The 16,874-nt window shown below is 40.3% G+C and overlaps 1 non-coding gene across 1 annotated transcript; it reads right to left on the bottom strand.

Moving 5' to 3' along the window:
• Positions 1 to 13,739: 13,739 nt before the first annotated feature.
• LOC120259604 lies at positions 13,740 to 13,846 on the bottom strand. The gene has a single exon (XR_005536162.1). It is a non-coding gene; the product is annotated as a small nucleolar RNA R71 (small nucleolar RNA).
• Between the last annotated feature and the right edge of the window lie 3,028 nt (positions 13,847 to 16,874).

Raw genomic sequence — 16,874 nt, 5'->3', positions numbered from 1 at the left:
ATTCTTGTGAGATTCTTCAAGCTTGGTTTTAATGATTGATGTGAGTTACATGTCTTTGTGATCTATTGATTCATGTTTCACCTCTAGTATTGTATTGTGTACTGAATCATGTATGGATGCCGTAAGAAAAGCCAACATGACTACTTGGTTGAGTTTGATCCTGCAAGTTCACGGGTCATCAAGTAATACCCCTCGAGTGAGCTAGAGGGGGTCGTATTCCTAGTGTCCGAGAAGCTACTCTTAATTCCTCTTTGTGTGTTGTTTAACCTACAAATTCGAGTGATGTGTTGAAAATACAAAGCAATAAGAAAAATCTCTACTGAGATGTCTATAGTGAAGGCAAATAACCGGTAGGAATCAAGAATGAGAAGTGGTCATAGAGAGGATCACCTTGGGACTACTAAAGTTTGAAGGATGCTATAACTATCATGCAAATGGTGCATTGGATCTAGAAAATTTTAAAATTGGCTAACTCGATGGTCAAGGCAATTGACCCCTAATCCGAGTATTGATATTGAATTTCTTCTAACCAAATTCTCCTACAATTGCAATGAGGGTAAGGGAACTTCTTAAAATAGGGTTGAAATACAAACTAGGTACAACCCTAATGTTGGGGGGTACAAAATACCCGATGATCACAGCATATTTGTACATGTATCCCTTCCAAGCTAACCATGTCTAATACAAGGGCGATGGTCATGCAACTTCATATAACTTAGAAATCGATCCACAAAGTTCTCATGCATGCCAATACGATAAAGTACACCAAGCATGGATCACAAACACACCAAATACAATAAAACAAGTCATAGCATCCAATCTACACAAGTTCAACCCCTAAGGTTCACCTACATCCAGTGACCTTGGGGTTTAGTTGTTTATACTAGCAACATACAAGATAAAATCCATGAAAACAACTAAATCAAGCAACATGAAACTCTCTCAAAGATCAAAGGCCAAATGACGCTTGGGATCCCACATAGAAAGGCTTCACTTGTCATCTTCAACCTTCTAAAATGTGCCCTAGGAGTAAATCTTTGCCACATCATGCTCTCCCCATCGATTTTTACCTTGAAGATGCCCTCTCTTGCCTTCTTCTACCTCAAATCAAGAATGGTGGTGATGAGCTCCAAGCCAAGGTCTTCCTCGCTCCCTAAAGATGCCATAGAACTCCTTTAAAAACCAATCTCAAGATGGCATGCGATATGGCATACGGTCAGTAAATGGGCCGTGAGGTCCTCAAACATTCCGCTGATTTTCTGGTAAGTTGCTTTAGTGACTACTGCAGTAACATTTGTACAGTATGGTTGGCCGTGAGGAATTCTAAACATATGGTAACACTGCTCTTCAGTCGGCATGCGGTTATTTTTATGCCAATATCGTTGCCCGTGAGGAATTCCAGACTTAGCATTTTTTTTTCAAGTATTAGTGCTACAAGATGCTACAAAATTTTGGCATTTTTGGCATTTTTTTTTCAAGTATTCCAGACTTAGCCTAAGAATATTAAATTATATCCTTCAATGGGCTCTTAAGAACTTCTAAGTCTTCTTTAGCTAGTCCTACTATTGTGGCATGTAGAGCAGTTTAAAGACATGATCTAGGGTTATTAAAAAAAAGAGTCTATGACAATATTCCTCTGCTAGTGAAGCATGAATGTGTTTATGTAGATTTGTAATAAAGTAGTTGGGTAACTCTTATGCCTAGTCAACATGTGCATCCTGCAGAAAGAGTTTTGTGCTATCTACATTAGCCATAATTAGTCTAAACAAAAAGAAAACCTTTCGATTTTTTTTAACTTCTTACCTATTGTTTTTGAGAAAAAGGACTTTAGTTTCAAGCTAAGAGTTAGAAGGATCTTAGTTATCCATTGAAATAGCAATTAGTATTTTCATACTTGGTATTCAAAGTACGTGGAGTGATTATCATGTAGAGTTGTACTGATTGAAGTCATTAGGCTAGACCATATTAGGGCATGTGAGGTAGGAGATTCACACGCATAGCACAGACTTATAAGAGGTGAAATAGGATCTTTCTTTCATGTTTCTTTATTTTAATTCATACATCTTTATATCATTATCCATTGCTTTTAGATTCTTGTATTTATTTGAGCCATAGGTTATCATTGTCTTTGTTTTTCATGATTTATTTTCTTGGGGACAAGCAAAGGCTTAGGTGTGTAGATATTTGATAAGTGTCTAAATCTGTTTAATTTCTTATATGTATTTTATACACTTAGCATGTATTTTTGTTAGCATTAATGCCCGTTTTGTGCTTAAACGCGTGTTATTTGCTTTGTAGGTCATAAAGAAGCCATGACAAACACGAGGACACGATTAGGGCCAAAAGAGGAGAAAACCTAGGGTGCAGTACTGCAGCAGATTAACTATAGCATATCACTGTAGTAATTTCATTGTAATAGTCTACTATAGCACATGGATATTTTTCAAGATAGCAAAGTTTGGCCTAAGTCATGGGGCCTCCATACGGGTCCTTATCAGACCCATATGTCCCCGATAGAGACCCCGCATATAGTTGGATTTCATCATTCTAGCTTTGTACACTCTTCATATGGCCTTCATACGGCCTGTATGGCTTCGGATGTATTTAAGGGGTCTTCTAGGGCTGAAATAAGGGTTCAAGGCCACCATTAGAAGAAAAGAAACCTACAAAATTGTAGTAATTCTTCAAAGTGATTTCAAGGGCATTTGAGGTTCCAAAGCACCATACATCAAAGGGGAGATCCACAACCATGGAAAGAGAGGAGTCTTAGGACCGGGAAGTAGCCTTTGACCAGGGGAAGCATTATTCGGTTATCCTTGGAAGAGGAAAGCGTCATTCGGCCTGATCTATCCCATATTCAACATCATTTCATCTAGGGTGTGTCACTTATGAATGTTTCTTACGTTTTTTGTTCATATTGTTGTTTACATTTGTATGATGACACACTAGATCCCTGAGGACACTAGGTGTCGGTGAACCTTGTGGTGTTCATCATGTATTTTGGATGATTATTACTTAATTCTATTACATTGCTTTGGTTTGTGCTCTAATCCGTTATGCTCGCTTGCTAGAACTACATGTGTATAGATCCATAGTTCTTTTATGAGTTGTTCACATTGATGTAACTTGCTCATATGCACTAGATCTTAAATGGATTAGAAGAGGTTGCTTGTTCTGACACTCTGAGAGATCAGGTGCTGGTAGCCCTCTGACCTTTAAGAGTAAACCTAGGTTGTGTTTACTCTTATTTTGGAATTTCCTTGCTCTTAATGCAATCATAGGAGGGTTGATCCGGAAGAGATTCCATATGGGAATAGGGTTCAATCACCAAAGGATTGGGGCTAACCTAATTTAGAAGTCCCTCAGTCCAAACCATCTTTCCATCTTTTGTTATTCATCCTTGCATCATGATGACCCCCTAAGGGGATCCACATCCATGGCCCTTTGTATATCATTGTTGCGTTTGTCGCCTCTTGCTTAAACCTTCACCTTCTAGTGGCCCTTTATTTGTTAAGTAGAAACCCTTTACATAAGAGTTGGGTTAGAAAGTAAGTGGAAAAGGCAATAATAGTAGATCCTTAACCCTAATGAATATGAACCTTGTGTTTTACATGAGATATTACTTGGTAACCCCATACACTTGCGGGAAGCACACCAAGCACCAAATGAAACCCCATGGTTTGCTGGGTTTGTAAACTATTTGTGAGGGAAAGTGCTTAAACAAGGGCTTACATTTCAGCAAAAGAAAAAGTTCTGCAGTGATTGAAAGAATTATTTTTTGGAGGATCCTTTTCTTTCCAAAATCTGTGGAGATCGTGTGGTCTGAAGATGTGTTTCATAAGAAGAAGGATGGAATATCCTTGAACACTATCATTTAAGACAGGTTGGGGGTTATTATGCTTCAAGTAGAACAACTGAAAAGGTACTGGCTATTGGGTTTTATTGGCCAACATTATTTTAGGATGCACATCAGTTTGTTCTTCGTTGTCAGAGACAAGGAAATCTATCTCGACACGATGAAATGCCTCAAAATTTGATGCAGTTTTATGAGGTGTTTGATGTTTGGAGTATTTATTTTATAGGGCTATTTTCTAGATCTAATGGGAATAAAGACATTTTGTTCACCGTGGACTATGTATTTAAGTGGGTAAAAGCCCAAGCATTACCTACTAATGATGCTAGAACTATGGTCAAATTCCAAAAGAAACTTTTCACCTATTTTTGAACTCCTCGAATCATCATCAGTGATAGAGGGACTCATTTTTGCAACACTTAGGTAGAAAAGGTACTAAAACATTATGGGAGTGTATTACCACCTCGCTACTTGATAAGTGTGAAATTGACCATATTTTCTATATCATTTAAGCTACATCTAGCATGAAAATTATACTTGTTTGCACCTCATTAGCACAAAATATCATCCTTTCATTAACCACTACCCTTATTTCTATTTTAATAAAAAAGAAGCTAATTCAGGTGTGTTTTGAAGCAAAAATAAACCAAGTTGCCGAATCAAGGCTATACCACAACTCACAATTGGGCGTTATGGAAACTTATCATAGAAGTTGTCTATACTTACCATTGTCATGATCAAGCAATGGTAGCATGAACCCACCGATAGCAACATAGAAGCCACAACGACCTAACAATAGCCATTGTGAAGACCATCATGGCCATTGTCAAGACACATAATGCCCAAAGATCGTGAAGCTATGATGGAGCCAATCAATATAAATACCCTAGTTTTCTCTAAATTCAGGGAGACTCTTTCACTGAATAAGGTAGGACAGCCGGATTTCTAGAGATCTGAGTAGTGGAAGATGGGGTTTCTTCCATATTCCAGTATATTCCGAAGGATTTCTTAAAAGTACATCAATGAGCATCATTGGAGAAGATCACGTGTGGCATGCATCTTCAAGGATCATCATCAGAGGGGCAAGAGGGATACACGTCATCCAGGCAATCCTGGGATCCTCTAATCCGCAACCCTTAGGAGAACTATTGGATAGACTTAGTCAAGGAATTCATTGAATGCATATTTATCATTATTTGGTCTTATGACTTCCTTGTGCTTTGATGCCTTTTTTTTATGATCCATAAGAACCTAATTCGAAGGGAGTTGTATGTCTAGGTCCCTGGGTTATTATTTATGAACCTTGATTGATTAGTATATATTGCTCTAGTTTTCATAATCATTGAATGTTCTTAATTGATTATTACTATTAATGTGGATGAGGAGATTATGCCCCCATGTTGATGATGTCCATGCCATGATAGATCTATGCATGCTCTAAGAGGTTAGGCATAGCTAGGTTTCTGGATTAGGATTGATTGCCCCTTAGGATTAGGGTTTGATTGGTCTTTTCTCGTGAGATTCCTGCACTTTAGGCAAATATAGGAGGTTGGGGTGGAAGAGATTACATCTTAAGTTCCTAATGATTTAGACCTACTCTCCATGGGTTTTGCGACTAATAGGCCTTTGAATTTCCCTGGTTCAATCCCAGAACACGATTGACACTTTATGCATATCATAATTAATAATAAAAATAACAAGTACATACTCCCATTTCCTTCTAAGTGTGCTTAACGACGTCTCAAATTGTATTGTTTAATAGTGTCGTGAAAGTAACTAAAGAAAGAGCATAAATGATTAGGATATTGATTAAGTGAAAAGGAACTAATTGGAGCTTCTCGCCGTTCCTCAGGAAATACAATGCTTGTGCTCTCCCATAAGGTATTACTTGATGACCCGTACAATTATAGTATCACAGACCAGTTGTAACATTAAGTGCATACTTATATGTTTATATATTTTCGTAATTTACACACCCTTTAAGTGTCCATTACTACTCCATATCATCCTCAAACGAGTGGCTAGGTAGAAGTCAATAATATGGAGTTGAAGAGGATTTTGACAAAATTAGTAGAGAAAAGAAAGAAGGATTGGTCAGAATGATTGGATGCCCCATTGTGGGCTCACCGAACATCATAAAAAACACCAAAAGGGACTACACCATCCAACTTGGTCTATAGAAAATCCTGTCATCTATCGGTGGATCATGAACACCAAGGCATATTGGGTAATTAAGGCAATGAATTTTGATCTTCGTCCAGCTGGGGAACAAAGGAAAATCCACCTTAATGATCTTGATAAATGGAGTTTGAGAGCCTATAAGAATGCCCAGATTTACGAAGAAAGGATATGCAAATGGCATCATAAGCGCATCAAGGTGCCAAAGGAATTCAAGGTTGGGGTGTACTAGTGACTCGTAGTCACCACATGGAGCCATTGAAATTTTCTATTCGGATAGAGGTACATTCAAGATGAACGAGCATCATCTTAAATCATAGTTTGGTGGTGAGTAATGTACCGATGATAAGGAAGTTTTCTTTTTTAACTGAACCCCTTGAGGGTAGTACCAAGCACGTTAAGCTCGTGATGTAAAACAAGCGCTTCTTGGGAGGCAACACAAGTGTTTACTTTCATTTTAGTTCTTAGCTTCAATTCTAAAGAAATAATTTCTTTTGAGTGGGTATTTTTGTTTGATTTTGTTGGTGCTAAGTGCTTCTCATTATTTTTGGTGTTAATTCATCAATCTATTTGTTTGGCAAAGTAGTATGTGTTTTCATTGAGTTTAGGCAAGTTTATGGCCATCTATTCATTGATTGTCATATTTCTACTGTTTGTTCCATATGTTTTTGCTGATTTCTATAAATTTTGAGCATTTTTTGGCCATATGGATGATTTCTGTCGGTTTTCTAGTAATCCAGAGAATCCACATGGCCATGTGGGTGGTTTCAGGTTGTATTTTACCCATCCAGAGAATCCACATTGTGGTGTGGAAATTCCACATGCCCATGTAGATTTACTTCAAAACTCCTGAAGCCATACAGAGAATCTATATGGCCATGTGGAAAATCTACGTGGCCATATGGATTTGTTTTAGAGGGTTTTATACCATCCAGAGAATCCGCATTGTAGTGTGGATTTTCCACAACCCCCGTTTGGATTATTTATGAAGGAATTGGCTTGTTTTCTCTAACTCATCATCCTCACACCCTTTAATCTTCAACCATTTTCAAGTCCAGGGTTGAGTCATTTCTTCTTCCCCATTGAATCCCCTTGCCTATTTAAAGGTTTTGTGAGGTTTAACCTGTGTTCTATCTCCGTTTAGAACTTCATCTTCTCTGTAAAGCTTCTTCCTTTTCTGTACTTTACCATGAATGTTGTATTCAGTTTTTGCTGTTGATTTATCTATTTTAGCACCCAATTTTTATGTAAAAACACTTGAGACACTTTATAAAGTTTGGAGTCATTCGTAAGGCATTCGTGGACTCAAACCATGGCCATTTTCGCCATGGCCGAAGATCCACACGCGCTTCTGGATGGGTCACACGCTGTGTGAACCGTATGAATTGAGATTTTTTGGGACAAAGAGTTTTGCCTAGCTCATGCGGCCTCCATACGGGCCGCATGAAGGTCACATGAAGCCCGTATGCATCCTCATATACATCAATTCGTGGCATTATATAAGGGCTTCTTTTAGCGCAAAAGGGAGACTTTTTCCTTGGCCTTTTGGGGCCGCCCAACAACACATCCTTGAGGCCTTTTGGCCAGATTTCGGTAGCGATCCTTGTGAGAAATGAGCATGCATCATCACCAAGTGGGAGAGGAGAAAAGGAGAAGGAGTTGGAGTGAAGATCTAAGCCACCATCGGAAAACATTTGAAGCTCATCCCATTAAGGAGATCGAGATAATATAGAGAGTTTTCTTGCTTCTTTGTTGAATTTTTTTTCCTTGTCTGTTGTGTAAGTATCTCTCATCATGAGAAATTAAGTTATTGTGGTATTTGGATTCGGATAAAACCTATGGTTTATCTTGTGTAAAAATGATGGATGTTGTTATTATTTCATTTGATGGTTGTTTAAGATTCAATCTATTGTGCATTGCATGCCTTGTGCTATAAATTGAGAAATCCATAGTTCATTCTTAAATTGTGTTTATTGATACAAGAGAGAGCTTGTCCTAGGTCATACATAGATTGAATGGGGATACTTGTGCCTACACACTGAGAGATGTGGTGTTGGTAGCCCTCCAATGTTAGGTTTAAACTGAAGGATAGTAGGTTTACTCCTATTTAGAGATTTCCCTGAACTCATTGCAATTGTAGGAGGGTTGATCTGGAAGAGATTCCAATCACCACTAATTGTGCTTCCACGCACGTGAACGAGATTGCCAAGTAATATACTGTGTGTAACACAGGGGTCGTATTCCACGAGGCCAATGAAGTATTATTACTCACTCTTCATCTATTATTTAGCCTACAATTCTTTGTAAGAAGAACAAACAAAATAAAATAACTAACTAATCTATGGCCGGGTTACTAACACACATAAATAAATGAATAAGGGAGTATCAAGCAAGAGAAGGAGGTGTTCGGACAAGGAGTCCCCCTAGGGTTGCCATTAAGTCCCAAACTAAGATGGTTTAAAGATGTAATGATGGTAGTTAAGACCTAGAGGTCACATAGATAGGTTAACCCCACTCTCTCTGTGTGTAACCCCTGATCCCATTCAAGTATTAATCACAATCTCTTCCGGATCAACCCACCTACGATCACAATGAGCTCAAGGAAATCACTAATAGGCATAAACCTACTATCCTTCAGCTAAAACCTAGCAATAGAGGGCTACCAACACCCGATCTCTCGGCGTGTAGGCACAAGTATCCTCTTTCAATCTATGTATGTTCTAGTATAAGCACGCTCTCACGTCAATAAATACAATTCAAGAATGAACTATGGATTTCTCCATTTGTAGCTCAAGACATGCAAAGCACAATAGATTGAATCTTAAACAACCATTAGATGAAATAATAACAACATCCAAAGTTCTTGCACAAGATTAACCCTAGGTTTCATCCAAATCCAAACACCACGATAAGTTAATCCATCATGATGAGAGATACTTATATAACATACAAGGAAATAAAATATAATAAAGAAGCAAGAAAACTCCCTCTATGATCTTGTTCTCCTTGATGGGTGAAGCTTGGAATAGTTTGCAATAGTGGCTTAGGTCTTCACTCAAACTCTTTTTTCTTTGCTCCTCTCCCTCTTGGTGATGATGTGTGCTCATTTCCCACAACGATTACCATCGAAAGATGGCCAGAAGGGCTCAAGGATGTGTGGTGGTGGCAACCCAAAAGGACAAGGAAAAAAGTCCACACATTTATCCAAGAAGAAACCTTAAATATCCTAAATTTTCGCAGCATACCGGGGTCCATACGGCCTTCATGCGGCCCGTATAGAGGATGTATGAGCTAGGAAAAACATTCTGTCTTGAAAAACCTCCATGTGCTATAGTGGATGATACAGAGCAATTACCACAGTACTCCATCTCCATTGATTTACTACAGTAAATACACTTTAGTACTATGAAACCTAGTTTTCTTCTTTTTTTCATCCTAATCATGTCCTTGTGTTCTCTATGGCTTCCCTGTGCCCTACAAAGTAAATAATGCACGATTAAGCACAAAACAGGTATCAATTCTTAATGAAATACATATTAAGAATATAAAATACATATGATAAAATACGTACATTTAGACACTTATCAACCACTCGTATAAGATTAGGGGTTAATCACTGAGAGATTGGGGTTAACTTATGTAAGAGTTCTCTAGGTCTTAACTACCATCATTACATCTTTGAACCATCCTAGTTTGGGCCATAATGACAACTGGCACGCCCCTTGCATGTATGTACCGGAAGTACAAGGGTCGTCGAAGTAATAAAAATACCCCGGTGAGTGGGTAGTCAAATCCATAGGGAATAGTTATTTAGAAGCACAAAGTATTACTATCTAGCTAGAGTGAATACAAAGTTGTGATGTTGCTTCAAAATAACAATGCAAAGAAAAGTAAAATAGGAAAGAGAAAGTAAGAGCAGTAAGGAGAAGTAATCGATGGTAAAATGGGTTACTCGGATAATGCTCACCCTAGGACTATTATTTAAAGTTCATGACTAATATTATGTCTCCTAATTTAGGTTTAATGAGTTGTGGAAATCCAAAGGCACACGATCCCAAACCTAAGGTCAACCGTGACTAGTCCTTTACACTATGCCCCTGCGGAAAGTAATGCTCTCGACGCCTCACACTGTGTACAACTTCTTGGAGCTCTAGGGATTCCAAGTGGTAAACCCTATTACCTAATATAGGTCTAACCCTTTGGTCCAGGCGAAAGACCCTTAGTCATGATTAAGCCCCAACACTAACGATTACTTCAACACTTCACTTTGTTGCTCGCGCAATTAAGCCCCAGTGGAGTTTGTCTCTTAGCACATTACTCTATCATGACCGCAAAGAACTCTTGGAATGTGGAAGTAGGATAAATCGTGCCTAAATGGAGAGGGGATGTTCCGCTACCTCTCGACTCACCCTATCAACCCTCTTCAATCTTGCTAAGTCTAATCCTAATGAAGTTGTCACCCCTTCAAAGGATTACCTAGATAGATTCTGAATACTAGTGTCACTCTAAGGGAAAATCAAATCAACAAGCATACATGATTGAAACTCAATTAAAATAAAAATTAAAGGAAAAATAATAAAAGTCAATGAAACAAAATCATCCTAGCATTTACAAGTCCAAGCACCCACTAGGGGTTAAGCTCTCCATGTAGAAATACAGAGTTAAAGAAAAATAAAAGATAAATGTAAGCAATCCATAGATAAAACCCCATTGTTTCCCATATCAATGATCTTGAGGAGCCATCTCGTCTTCTACAAAGACTCCTTTGTCAAGCCTAGGGCACACCTCGCCGAATCAATACCGACGAAAGCTCCCCCAATAGCTCTCCTCCAAAGGGAGTCGATGTCAAATGTCATAGAACCTCTCTTAAAACAAAGCAAAAGCCTCACCAAACCCTAGCCATGCTCTCCCCAGAAGATAGGGAAAAGATAGGAAGAAGATCCCAAAATAAAACTCTCCAAGTGGTATTTATAGTGCTAAAATCGGGCATCCACACGAGCGTGTGGAATTTCCACACGGCCGTGTGGATTTCCAAATTGTCTTTTCGTGCACACTGTAAGTAGTAACTACTATAGTGATTTTACTACTGTGTTTTGCTGTAGTTAAACTGCTACATTACTTAGCAGAAATACTCTCGAATTCACTTTCTTCATTGAGGCCGCATGATTGGGCACACATCCATGTGGTAGAGAATGTCACGTATTCAATGAAACCATATTGATGAAGCTCTTAACAATGTTGCACAACTCAGAACATATGAGTGTGGATGCCTTTGTGCTCCACAACTTTTGTGTATTCACTTGAGTATAATGAAGGTTGGTGATAAGTGCTTGTGTATTAGTAATACGAACTATTTTTTTCTTACGATGAGTATCACTTTTCTCACATTCTATAGCTAATACATGAGTATTTGTTTTTTTTTGTGCATGTAGGGTTGTGGAGACAAATACAGAAGAAAGAAGCCAAAGTAGATTGCGAGTGCACTTAGTTGATGAAATCTTGGAGTGAACAAACATGAAGACATAAGTTGTGCTCAAAGACATATGAGTGTGTGCCAACCTACATGGTGTTCAAGGAAATATGAAAAATTAGAGGGGCACAAAGGGAATCACACTCACATGTTCTGATTTGTGCAAAGCTAGCTAGATTGTCATCAAATGTGCTTTTATTTGAAGATGCAACGCAATCTACAGCGTAGACATGTGCGCATTTATGTTACCTCGATGAAGAGTGTGGATTTGGGAGTATTTTGGGGAGTACTGCAGCAGGTCTTGTAGCAAATCACTGTATCAGTTAGCATTCACATGCCGTTGAAAATCAATTTCCAAAAATTCACGGGGCCGTGTGGAAATTCCACACATCCATGTGGATGCCTGATTCTAGCCCTCTTTAAGTCATCGTTTCAGCCTGATTTCAGAATCCTTTTTTCCATCTTTTAGCTATCTTTTCTCCACCTTTGGAGACACCCAAGGCTATGGTTTGGAGAGGCTTTGGCTGTGTTTTTGGAGGAGGTTACGGCCTTTGAAATCGCGTTTTCTTCGGAAGAAAGTTGTTGCAGTAGCTTTCGTCGACACTGATCCGGAGAGGGGTGCCTTAGGTTTGACGAGGGGACCTTTGGAGAAGACGGGGCCACTCCACAAGACCGTCGACACGAACACCAAGGGGGTTTTATTCATGGATTGCTTATTTTTACTTTTGATTTCATTATTGATTGTATTTTGCTCCATGAAGAGCTAAACCGTTAGTGGGTACTTGGAATTCTAAATCCTAGGATGATGTTGTTTCTTTGACCTTTTATTATGCTTTTTTTAATTAATGTTTTAATTGAGGTCCAAGCACGTTTGCTTGTTGAGTTGATTTCCCCTTAAAGTGACACTAGGGTTGAGAATCCATTTTGGTAATCCTTGTGGATGAGTGACACACCATGAGGGTTAGACAATGCTAGATTAGAGAGGGGTCGAGAGGGTGAGTTGAGAGGTAGCGGAGCGTCCCCTTTCTCCTCCGATGTGATTTATTTTACCTCCACATTCCAAGAGTTCTTTGTGGTCACAATAGTGTGAAGTGCTAAGAGATGAACTCCGCTGGGGCTTAGTTGCGCAAGCAACAGAGTGATGCATTGAAATAATACTTAGTATCTGGGGCTTAATTGTGACTAGGGGTCTTTGGCCTTCACCAAAGGGTTAGATCTATTTTAGGGCAGAGGGTTTATCATTAAAATCACTAGAACCTAAAGCAACCTAACACAGTGTGAGGTGTCGAGACTGAGAGATTTCTCCACCGGGGCATAGTGTAGGGTTAGTCATGGTTGACCTTATGTTTTGGGACCGTGTGTTTAAGGATCTCCATGACTCATTATACATTAGTTAAGAAGGATAATGATTGGTTTTGTACTTTAAACAATAGTCCTAGTATGAGCAATGTCCGGTGCCCCATTTATCATCGATTACCTCTCCTATCTTTTATTTGTGCCTCCTTCTTTTCTTATTTCTATTTGCATTGATTCTTATTCACATCACTGTTAATTCATCCTCGTTCTAGTTAAATAGCAATCTTTGTGTTTCTAATCACTATTCCGTATGGATTCGACCACCCACTCACCGGGGTATTATTACTTTGATAAACCGGTGTACTTGCGGTACACACGCAAAAGGGCGTTATTGATTGAAGGAGACCCTGAGCTCCAGGTTATGACCCGAGGGAATCCATCAATATTGATTGAAGGAGACCCTAAGCTTGAACGTACACTTAGAAGAAAAAGGAAAGAACCTGTTCAAGAACAGCATAATTCAGCTGATTTGGAAGGAGTGGAATCTGAAAACATGGCAGAACAGAATAAGCAACAACGAACACTATCCGACTATGCCAGACCTTCAGTGTTAGGGACACAATCGAGTATTGTGCATCCCTCGATTACGGCTCAGAACTTTGAGCTAAACCAGCATTCATCCATACGCTGCAGTAGTCCGCACAATTCAACGATTTGGCCGATGAGGATCCAAACAGTCACATAGAGAGCTTTCTTGAGGTGTGCAATATGCTGAAGATAAATGGGGTGACGGATGATGCCATCAAATTGAGAGCCTTCCCATTTTCCTTGAAGGGGAGAGCGAAGCAGTGGCTACACTCATTACCTAGAGCATCAATTACTACATGGGAGGAGATGGTAGAAGCTTTTCTAGCCCGTTATTTTCCTCCCGGAAAATCAGCAAAGCTTAGGAATGAGATCTCATCCTTTGTTCAGTTTGAATTGGAGTCTCTATTCGAGACATGGGAAAGGTTCAATGAGCTCCTGAGAAAGTGTCCGCAACATGGATTCCTGGAGTAGATGATTGTTCAAACCTTTTATAATGGTTTGAACCCGAGTACAAGGCAACTCTTGGATGCGGCAACAGGAGGTACCTTAGGTAGCAAAACCCCCGATGAGGCTTGTCAATTAATTGAGGAAATGGGGTTAAATAGCTACCAATGGAATGCTATGGAGAAGAAAAAGGTGGCCGGTCTCCATGAAATTGATGCGGTAACCTCATTGGCGGCGCAAGTAGAGAGTCTTAGTAAGAAGCTAGATCTCATAGCTTCGAATAGAGTTGCGGCTGTGACCAATTGCACCGGTTGTGGTGGAGGACATGCTCCCTCTGATTGCCCGATCGTTATTGGTGATGTTTCTTCACTGGAAAACACTGACTTTGTGGGTAATGGCATTAGACCTTAAGGGAACCCATATAGCAATACTTATAATTCAAGTTGGAAGAATCATCCCAACTTTTCATGGAGCAATCAAGGACCACAAAAGGCCATGGGGCCACTGGGTTTCCAGCAACAACAACATGCCCCTCAAGTGGAAAACAGAATTTCAGGCTTGGAAACCCGAATGACGAATTTAGAGAAGCACTTGGCTAGATTTGTTCAATCTGCAAATACACGGTTTGAATCAGTCGAGGCTACACTTCCCAACCACACCGCCTCTTTATACAACCTTGAAAATCAGGTGGGACAAATTGCGAAGTCTCTCTCCGAAAGGCCACATGGAAGTTTACCAAGCAATACAGAAACCAATCCTAGAGAACATGTGAAGGTGATCACTTTGAGAATTGGTCATGAGGTTGAATGGAGGCTTCTGAGTGAGAAGCTGAAAGAACACGCACCCGAGGTTGTTGAGGTTGAGGAGGGAGCAAAGAAAGAGAAAGAGGTGGCATCCCCACCTTTCAAGCCAAGAATCCCTTATCCATCTAGATTGAAGAATGAGCAATGGGATGAACAGTATAAGAAGTTCCGGAGTTTATTCAAGCAACTCCACATCAACATTCCTTTTATAGATGCATTAGCCCAAATGCCTAAGTATGCGAAGTTCCTGAAAGACTTTTTGACTAACAAGAGGAAGTTGGAGGAGAGTGCTTCAGTGGTGCTAGATGCTTCATGCTCGGCGGTGCTGTAAAAGAACATGCTGAACAAGAAGAAAGACCCGGGAAGCTTCATCATTCCGTATAACATCGGCAACTTAGGTGAGAAAATGGCATTGGCAGATTCAGGGGCAAGTATCAACGTCATGCCATATACTTTCTTCCAAAAACTAGGCTAGGGAGAACCTAGACCTACTCAGATGACTTTACAATTGGTGGACCGAACGGTGCGACATCCGAGAGATATCATTGAAGACGTGCTTGTCAAGGTGGACAAGTACATTTTTCGGTTGACTTCGTAGTGCTAGATGTCGATGAGGATGCGGACTTCCAAAGCATTGATCGACCTGGACGGCGGAGAGCTCACATTGAGAGTTGGAAATGACAAACTCACTTACCACCTTGCTGAAGCCATGCGGCATTCTCTCGATTTGATGACACTTTGTATTTTCTAGACACTACTGATGAGCTTGTTGATGAATACATGCAGGAAATGTTTAACCCGGATCCATATGAAGGTTTGTTCGACCAAGAGGAGAGCAATGAAGAAGTAATGATGCTTGGGTCGACAGAAGAAGTAACATATAACACAGGGATCTTGAAGAAGCTGCTCCGAAGAATGAAGAGCGCTAGAAGACGCCACAGGAAATGCTCCAAGGCTGTTAGAGACGTACATGAGCCAAAAACGTTGGATGAACCATTGACATGTTGTCCGAAGCTCGATAATACACCTCTACCCTCAAGAGACTTTGCACATCATGTTTCCAAGCCATGGGTAGGAGGGCGACTTTCATTCATGAACGCCCGTGAGGTAAGACAAGATACGTCAAGCTAAGTGACGTTAAACAAGCGTTTCTTGGGAGGCAACCCAAGTGTTTACTGTTTTCTTATCTTTTAGTTTAGTTTGTTTGCATGAATAAATTATTAAGTGTTGGTGTCGTAATTTTTAGATGCTTGTGCTGCGACTTTGTTGTGGGTTTTTAAAATTCATCGTGTGTTTTATGAGGAATTGGCGAAAGTTTGGTTGTTTGAGCTCTATTTCATATTTTTCACTGGTAAAATTTACATAATAGGGCAGGCTCTGAGTGTGTAAACATGTTCAGAAATTTTCTGCAAAGCCTGCAGATTTTTCTAAGTCATCCAGAGAAAACACACGGGCGTGTGGAATTTCCACACGCCCGTGGGGGTTGCACTGTGAGCTCATCCAGAGAAGGCACAGGGCCGTGCGGCTACCCCTGTGCCCGACCATGCGACTATCACACGCCCGTGGGTAATTTCCGCACGGCCGTGTGGATTCCTGCATAGTTGGGCAGTTTTTTCTCGAGAGCACACAGGGGCGTGGACTCACCCCTGTGGGCAACCTTGTGAACCATGCACGGGCGTGGGTAATTTCCGCACGCCCGTGTTAAACTCTGTAGAGGAGTTCTCTCCATCCCGAGAAGATACAGGGGTTTGCGGCTGCCCCTGTGCGTTTGGCATATGAATGTCCACGCCCATGTGGAATTTCCGCACGGGCATGTATAACACTTGGTATTTTTCTCGGATGTCCAGAGAAGCCACAGGGGCGTGCGTCTTCCTCTGTGGGTCGGATGCATGGGCGTGGGTATTTTCCGCACGACCGTGCGAGAGCAGTCAGAGTCAAAGGAGTGTTTTCCCGAAAGAGCACAGGGGCGTGCGCATGCCCCTGTAGTGAGGTGCACCGGCGTGGGGAATTTATACACGCCCGTGTGGATGGACAGAACGCCAAAAGTCATGAGTTCTATTTAAAAGATGATAGTTCGTCTCCCTCTTCACGACTTCTATTCACCTGAAAACACTCTCACGTTATTCTCCGAGTTCAGAGTGCTAATTTGGTGGGATTTTAGTGAAGTTTTCTGGCCGGTTCTTCATTTTCTTACTCCATCGCATCGGTAAGTTATTTTTTATCATCTTCCTTACCAATTCAT

Source organism: Dioscorea cayenensis, chromosome 4, assembly GCF_009730915.1.
Source record: "Dioscorea cayenensis subsp. rotundata cultivar TDr96_F1 chromosome 4, TDr96_F1_v2_PseudoChromosome.rev07_lg8_w22 25.fasta, whole genome shotgun sequence".
NCBI classification, from domain to species: Eukaryota; Viridiplantae; Streptophyta; class Magnoliopsida; order Dioscoreales; family Dioscoreaceae; genus Dioscorea; species Dioscorea cayenensis.
Note: the sequence above shows the minus strand (reverse complement) of the source record. Positions and strands in the feature narration are given on the sequence as shown.